Raw genomic sequence first — 6,843 nt, 5'->3', positions numbered from 1 at the left:
TTTTATCTAATAATCATTTGAATTGGAGATAACGGAAACATGGGAGTGACAACACTCGTTCTCATTAATGGAATATCAACCACAGCATATGTTTTTATCCAGACATCAATCCTGATCAACAACAAGTTCTAGAAACACCTACGTAGCATTTGGTGCACGAACAAAACAAAAATGGAATATCCTATTCTGTTATGTACACTTTTAAACAAAAATGTAATATTTTCTAACCTTAAGTTGTCATAAAATATTTTTAAACGACCCAAATATGAAATATGAAATAGCTAAAGGAGAACTGTTCTCAAGAATCTTCGATGGTGGTAGAACCTTCGACAGTTCGGCGACGGCAGAGTGCGGCAAAGCCTTGGATAGTTCGGCGACGAGTGCAGCAAAGCCTTTGACAGCAGCGAGCCTTCGACGGCGGCGAGCCTTCGACGGCGGTGAGCCTTCGACGACGGTGAGCCTTCGACGGTGACAAGCCTTCGACAGCGAGAACCTTCTACGGCAACAAGACTTCAAGGGCGGCGAGTCTTCAAAAGTAAAGAGGCTTTGACACAGTGAGAAAGGTATGCCGCTGTATATGGTACACCGAAGTATGCTCCTAGGTGCCTTTGATCCGCCTCTGGAGCACGAGGTCGTTTTCATAAAAAAAAAAAAAAAAGGCTATCGTTTGGGAAAGATATATTTTAAAAAAGATAATTTTTATGTACATTTTTTTTTAAAAAAAAATAATATTAAGTTTTTCTGAAACAATGAATACTTTAATTTCAGATTTACTAACTTTTATTATTACAATTATTATATTATTTTAAATTTTAAACAAATGAAATATATAAATGTTGTGAGTTAAATAAAATAAAAAATTGTTAAAATTTTCGAATAAATTTCTTTTATTTTTTTGAATCCGATTAAAGTTGAAGTGAAGTAGTTAATTTTAATTTAGTGCTAAATAGAAAATAAGCATCTTTCTTAGTTCCAATGTAATTACATGTATTCTAAATACGTTGGAAAATATTAATATCTACGTCCACACAATTAAAAATATATGGTATAAATAAATTGCGTATTTTGAATCTACGAATAATCTTATTATGTATATATTTTAGTTAAGTTTTTAGTTCAATAAACATAGCACGTAGAGCTGTCAAAACGAATACCCGACTCAACCCAGCCCGGCCCACCACGGGTTGGTCACTTAGTGAGCCAATCCAACTCGGCTCATTTATTAGCGAGTCAGAAAAATTTGAATCCGATCCGACCCACCACGGGTTGGTGGGTAAACGGGTTGACTCACTATCCTATTTAATTATATTTTTTTTAAATAAAAAATACAAACTTTCTATAATTTAAATTTAAACAAATTTCACTCCTAAAAAATTATGTTAAAGACCAATTCCGACAATCAATAAAAAATATTAGTAAGAAAAAGAGAATCAATACTCAAAAACATCAACAAAAAATTAATAGTTTAATATGTAACATAAATTCCTAAATTCAAAAATATCAAAAAGAGTTTGTTCAAATAATGTATACTTAAATTGTTTAAATAAAATGAACAAAATCTGATACAAGCATGTCAGAACATGAAAAAAATCAATTCATGTCGTCAAATCCCCCAAAACAAAAAACAAATTCGCAAACCCCTATTTTTGTCATTATAGGGTTTTTGAAAAAAAAAAAGAAAAAGAAGTGAGAAAACAAAAATGTGGAGAAAAGAGAAGAAAAAAGGAAGGGTGTTTTACCTGCTCCTTGAAGAATTTCAATGGAGTGAGGGTCAGAGCACCGTCAAATGAGAGAAGTACCGTGAGAGTGATTTGTGAGAGCAGAGGTTACTTTTTTGGTATACATAATGAGTGAAGATAGTATTTTATTTTTTAGGGTTTCATAAATAAAATAATAAATTAAAAAAATAAAATTAGGTAGGTGGGTTGGTGGGTCAACCCGGCTCACCACGGGTTCAACCCGCATGAGCCGGGTCTAAATAAGCCGGGTTGAAATCTGACCCGCACATAAGTGAGTTGTATTTTTCAAACCCAACCCGGCCCGAACCCGTGACGGGCCGGGTTGACTCGCGGGTTGTGACCCATTTTGACGGCTCTAATAGCACGGTTGTAAGATATTTTGTAATCTATTAAAAGTAATATTTGATATAAGTTTTAAAATAATCATTGAAGGTAAAAATAATTATTATATAATTAGACAAATTATTTTTAATCAAATACAATACAACTTCTAGTACCATGATAAACTTAATTAATTATGTAATTTATTTTTCCAAAGCTAAAGTCAAACACAAATTACAATCATTTGAATATGATTTTTTTCCTGATTTGCTTTTGATGAAATTTGTTCTGTGTTTTTATATGGCTATGGTGGATTTGGCGCAGTCACCTATGTTTATTTGCAAGAATTAGAGGTTCTGCCTCTTAGGATTTGTTATTTTGAGGTGATCTGGGAGAGATGATTTAAGTGAATTTGAGGGTAATTTTTTTATTGTTTTTTTAGTGGATTTGTGGGTAATTGAGAATAGATTTGAAAGTAAAGTTTGTGAGAATTAGTGTGAGATTTGATTGATGTGACAAATTTAAAAAGTTTTATTTAATTGGTAGAAATTAAATATTACTAAAATATCCCTAGTTATTAAAGCAATATAAAATGTTATTTGTTAATTTTAATTGTAAAAATATTTATAAAAAGTAAAAAATTAACATTAATAATTAAAATTAATTTTAATATTGTACAAAAATTTTATTTTAGTAAAATAAATTTATTTTTAATTGTAATATTTTTGTAATATTATTTATTACGTATAATTTTATTTGTTATTAAGTAAAATTGAATATTTTTAAAGAAGTATATCAAAATGTATTAAATTTTTTCCTCTCAATAGTTTATTTTCATTAATCCAATATATATGAATAAATTTTAATTTGTTGTTGTAATTTTTATAATTTAAAATAAAATTAAATATAAAAAAGTCCGAATTTGACAAGTATGGTTAAAATAAAATAAGTCAAAATAACATGCAATAGTTTTAAACTTTAAAATACATAAGAATCAACCACTTAATTCTTTAAAATAATTTAAATATTTTTAAAAAGGTAAAAGTTTTTTATTATATTTTGTGAAGTTGAGCTTGAATTTGGTTAAAGCTTGGAAATGAATATATGGTTGGCAGCGATATCTTCACAACACTTTTATTACAACGTTTTAATCACGTCACATGTCAGTGTTGGATTGGCCTATTTAATTTAATTTTTTTAATTTGAAAACTGATTTGTAAAAGGTGAGTTTTTGTTATTCCGAAACTGCCCTGGTTCATTTTTCGTAATGTTTTTATCTGGAAGCACCGTGTTTCTCTCCATTTTAGATTTTGTTTTTGGTTTGAAGCGGTCTCTCTCTCCATAGTAGCTTTTCGTTGTCGCAGTCTTTGTACTTGGAAGCGTTGCCTTTCTCTACATTTTAGGTTTTGTTTTTGCTTTGAAGCGTTATGTCCCTCCATTCGAGTTCTTCGTTCTGGTTTGAAGGTGTTGTATTAACTGTGTTAATTTTTTGAAGGTGAGGAAGTGGTGAGCAATCTCTGTGGACTTTGAGAGATTTCCTTCGTGGTTGGGTTTCGCTTTTCAGTTCGACATTACGCTTGGATGTCGTTGGGTGTGTATTTAGTGGAACTTGTTACCTTTTTTATGTCATAGCTTCCTCATGTGACATTGAGTCTTCGAACAAGGTATGAACATTATCCTTGTTGCGTATTGTTATTTAGGTTATGGGTTATGATATTTGTTGTTCGTCATTTTGGTTTTGGGGGTTGTGATTTTTGGTTATTTGGTTTTGTGTGTTTGGATTTATGTTGGTTATTTGTATGGAAAAAAGTTTAATATTATTTTTTTTTGCAGGTGGTTACAGTACGCCTTGTAAAGATGATGATTTTTACAATGATTTTGCATGCGAGGGAGGAATTTACAGCCATGAAAGTGTTAAGAAGGAAGGACAACGTCGAAAGCGTTACAAAAGCAAAGCTTGTAGAACTCCCTACACAGGATATAGTCCCAAATTTTTAGATAATTAATTATGTAATTTATTACTAGTGTAGTATTTGGTAATTGTTAACTATGGATAACTGTATTTTGATTGAAAATTTGAGTTGATTGGAAATTTCAATTGATTGAACATAAAGAAAGTGGTTATTGGAAAGTTGAGTTGATTGTTCATTACCTGTATTTTTTGGTTGTCTTATTTAATTTTGATCAATTAAGTTATAAAAATTTCCACCATTGGTGAGGCCTCTATTAAGGTCTATGTTAAGGGAAGAGGAAGTAGAGTTGTGGGTGGGGTGGGATGTGACTTGCTGAAGCAATTGCACTGCCCAGGTGCTGTTGTAATCGCTTACAATGACACTGTAAGCAATTACCAGTACCAGAAGAAATTTTGTACCAAAACTGCATGCGTGCTCCCATGAAATTCCAAAGTGGCTCCTTAACATGCCTTGCTGCAGTGTTTGTCAATGTGTTTTGTCTTGGTTAAACCTGATTGCCATGGGGTGAAGGTTTATGTTAAGGGCAGAGGTAGTAAAGTTGTTTGTGGAGTGGGATGTGACTTGCTGCAGCAATTGCACTGCCCAGGTGTTGTTCTAATCGCTAACAACGACACTGCAAGCGATTACCAATACCAAAAGACAATTTGTACAAAAACTTCATGCATGCTCCCCAGAAATTCCAAAGTTCCCTAACATGCCTAGCTGTAGTGCTTGTCAATGTGTTTTGTCTTGGTTAAGCCTGATTGTCATGGGGTGAAGGTCTATGTTAAGGGAAGAGGAAGTAGAGTTGTTTGTGGGGTGGGATGTGACTTGCTGCAGCAATTGCACTGCCCAAGTGCTGTTGTAATCGCTTACAATGACACTGTAAGCGATTACCAGTACCAGAAGACAATTTGTACCAAAACTTCATGCGTGCTCCCCAGAAATTCCAAAGTGGCTCCCTAACATGCCTTGTTGCAGTGTTTGTCAATGTGTTTTGTCTTGGTTAAGCCTGATTGCCTTGGGGTGAAGGTTTATGTTAAGGACAGAGGTAGTAGAGTTGTTTATGGGGTGAGAAGTGACTTGTTGCAGCAATTGCACTGCCCAGGTGCTATTGTAATCGCTTTAAATGACACTGTAAGCGATTACCCGTACCAAAAGACAATTTGTACCAAAACTTCATGCATGCTCCCCAGAAATTCCAAAGTGGCTCCCAAACATGCCTAGTTGCAGTGTTTGTCAATGTGTTTTGTCTTGGTTAAGCCTGATTGCCATGGGGTGAAGGTCTATGTTAAGGGAAGAGGAAGTAGAGTTGTTTGTGGGGTGGGATGTGACTTGCTGCAGCAATTGCACTGTCTAGGTGCTGTTGTAATCGCTTACAATGACACTGTAAGAGATTACCAGTACCAGAATACAATTTTTACCAAAACTTCATGCATGCTCCCCATTAAATTCCAAAGTGGCTCCCTAACATGCCTTGTTGTAGTGTTTGTCAATGTGTTTTGTCTTGGTTAAACCTGATTGTCATGGGGTGAAGGTTTATGTTAAGGGCAGAGGTAGTAGAGTTGTTTATGGGCTAGGATGTGACTTGCTGCAGGAATTGTAGTGCCCATGTGCTGTTGTAATCGCTTACAACGACACTGTAAGCGATTACCAGTACCAAAAGACAATTTGTACCAAAACTTAATGCATGCTCCCTAGAAATTCCAAAGTTCCCTAACATGCCTTGCTGCAGTGTTTGTCAATGTGTTTTGACTTGGTTAAGCCTGGTTGCCATGGGGTGAAGGTTTATGTTAAGGGAAGAGGAAGTAGAGTTGTTTGTGGGGTGGGATGTGACTTGTTGCAGCAATTGCACTGCCCAGGTGTTGTTGTAATCGCTTACAATGACACTGTAAGCGATTACCAGTACCAGAAGACAATTTGTACCAAAACTTCATGCGTGCTCCCCAGAAATTCCAAAGTGGCTCCCTGACATGCCTTGCTGCAGTGTTTGTCAATGTGTTTTGTCTTGGTTAAGCTTGATTGCCTTGGGGTGAAGGTTTATGTTAAGGGCAAAGATAGTAGAGTTGTTTGTGGGGTGAGAAGTGACTTGCTGTAACAATTGCACTGCCAAGGTGTTGGTTTAATCGCTTACAATGACACTTTAAGCGGTTACCCGTACCAAAAGACAATTTGTACCAAAACTCCATGCGTGCTCCCCAGAAATTCCAAAGTGGCTCCCTAACATGACTCGCTGCAGTGTTTGTCAATGTGTTTTGTCTTAGTTAAGCCTGGTTGCCATGGGGTGAAGGTCTATGTTAAGGGAAGAGGTAGTATAGTTGTGGGTGGGGTGGGATGTGACTTGCTGCAGCATTTGCACTGCCCAGGTGTTGTTGTAATCGCTTACAATGACACTGGAAGCGATTACCAGTACTAGAACACAATTTGTACCAAAACCTCATGCGTGCTCCCCACAAATGCCATAGTGGCTCCCTAACGTGCCTTACTACAGTGTTTTTCAATATGTTTTGTCTTGGTTAACCCGTCTTTTGTATTCGTTATGACAGTCTTTTGAAAACTATATGTTGGTTCTTCAATATGAAACACACGTAAAAGTCGTAATGAAGTGTATTTAGTAATGTGAGGAGTGATAACAATAATAAAAGTCACATACATTAATAGAAAGACTTAACAAAAGTTGATGAAACAAAAAGTTCTGAAAAGAAAAGTTACATAGCACCCAACAATGAAATTTAATCTAAGAAGCCGAATGTCGATCAAATTCGTTGCGGAAGTTAATAAGTTGTTCCTCCACACCTCCAACACGATTTTCAATTGTGTCTAATCTATCG

General features: G+C 35.1%; 1 protein-coding gene across 8 annotated transcripts in view; it reads right to left on the bottom strand.

Moving 5' to 3' along the window:
- LOC106775743 (bystin-like) overlaps positions 1-650 on the bottom strand; it is a 7,993-nt gene extending 7,343 nt beyond the window's left edge. For 6 of the 8 annotated variants that reach the window (XM_014662938.2, XM_014662913.2, XM_022778635.1 and 3 more), the window contains exon 1: positions 325-650. The gene's annotated coding sequence lies outside the window, so the exon portion shown is untranslated. Of the gene's footprint in view, positions 1-228 lie in introns of all 8 variants that reach the window. The other 2 variants (XM_022778634.1, XM_022778638.1) reach the window with 1 other exon arrangement.
- Between the last annotated feature and the right edge of the window lie 6,193 nt (positions 651-6,843).

The sequence above is a fragment of the Vigna radiata genome, chromosome 2, assembly GCF_000741045.1.
Source record: "Vigna radiata var. radiata cultivar VC1973A chromosome 2, Vradiata_ver6, whole genome shotgun sequence".
NCBI lineage: Eukaryota > Viridiplantae > Streptophyta > Magnoliopsida > Fabales > Fabaceae > Vigna > Vigna radiata.
The sequence above is the reverse complement of the archived record's forward strand: the minus strand, read 5'-3'. Positions and strand labels throughout refer to the sequence as shown.